This window comes from Belonocnema kinseyi, chromosome 1 (genome assembly GCF_010883055.1).
Source record: "Belonocnema kinseyi isolate 2016_QV_RU_SX_M_011 chromosome 1, B_treatae_v1, whole genome shotgun sequence".
In the NCBI taxonomy this organism is placed as follows: Eukaryota; Metazoa; Arthropoda; class Insecta; order Hymenoptera; family Cynipidae; genus Belonocnema; species Belonocnema kinseyi.
This window is the reverse complement of record NC_046657.1, coordinates 125683969-125684766: the sequence shown is the minus strand read 5'-3', so window position 1 is coordinate 125684766 and position 798 is coordinate 125683969.

The following is a 798-nucleotide window of genomic DNA, read 5'->3' as shown; positions in this document are numbered from 1 at the left end:
TTTGTTGAACTTTCGATTTTTTAAGGTTAATAATTATAATTATTAACCTTAAAAAATCGAAAGTTCAACAAAATATTTAAGCATCCAAGCAGAAAATTGAATTTGCAAAAAAGTAGTTTAATTTTTAATTCAATAATTTTCTAACGATAACAGAAATTAAAAGAAATTTCAAGCAATTTTAAAACAAACAAAAAAAAAAGGAATATTTCACAAAATAGATAAATTTGCAATCAAAAACGAGTATATTATCATTTTAAAAAATAAATTTACAACCAAAATTCTGTCAGCAAAATAGTTTAATTTCCAACTCAATACGTGAACTTTTAACCATTTTATACCAAAAGAAAAGAAGTTTGGCCAAAAAATGTAATATCAACCAAAGAAATAAATTCTTAATAAAAATAGTTGAATCTTTGAACAAGAAAAATGATTTTCTACCAAAAAAGGATAAAGGGAGCAAGGGAGAGGAGGTTAAAGATTATAGAGACGTTGATGCCAACATTGTGTAAAGTATATGGAACTATTTTATCGGAGAGATTGAAGATAGAAGTTGAAGAAAAAAAGATCGAGTCACCGAATCAGACAGGGTTTAGAAAAGGAATAGACAACATATATGTTTTGAACTATCTAGTAAAGAAGAGAATTAAAGGGGAAAAGGGGGAAATGACAGCAATGTTCGTGGATTTAAAGGCGGCATTTGACTCATAAAACCGAGGAGAAATAGAAAAAGTTATGATAAAAAAGGGGATAAGAGAGGGATTAATAAAGGGAGTATCAGAAATTTTTAGAGAGACAAGA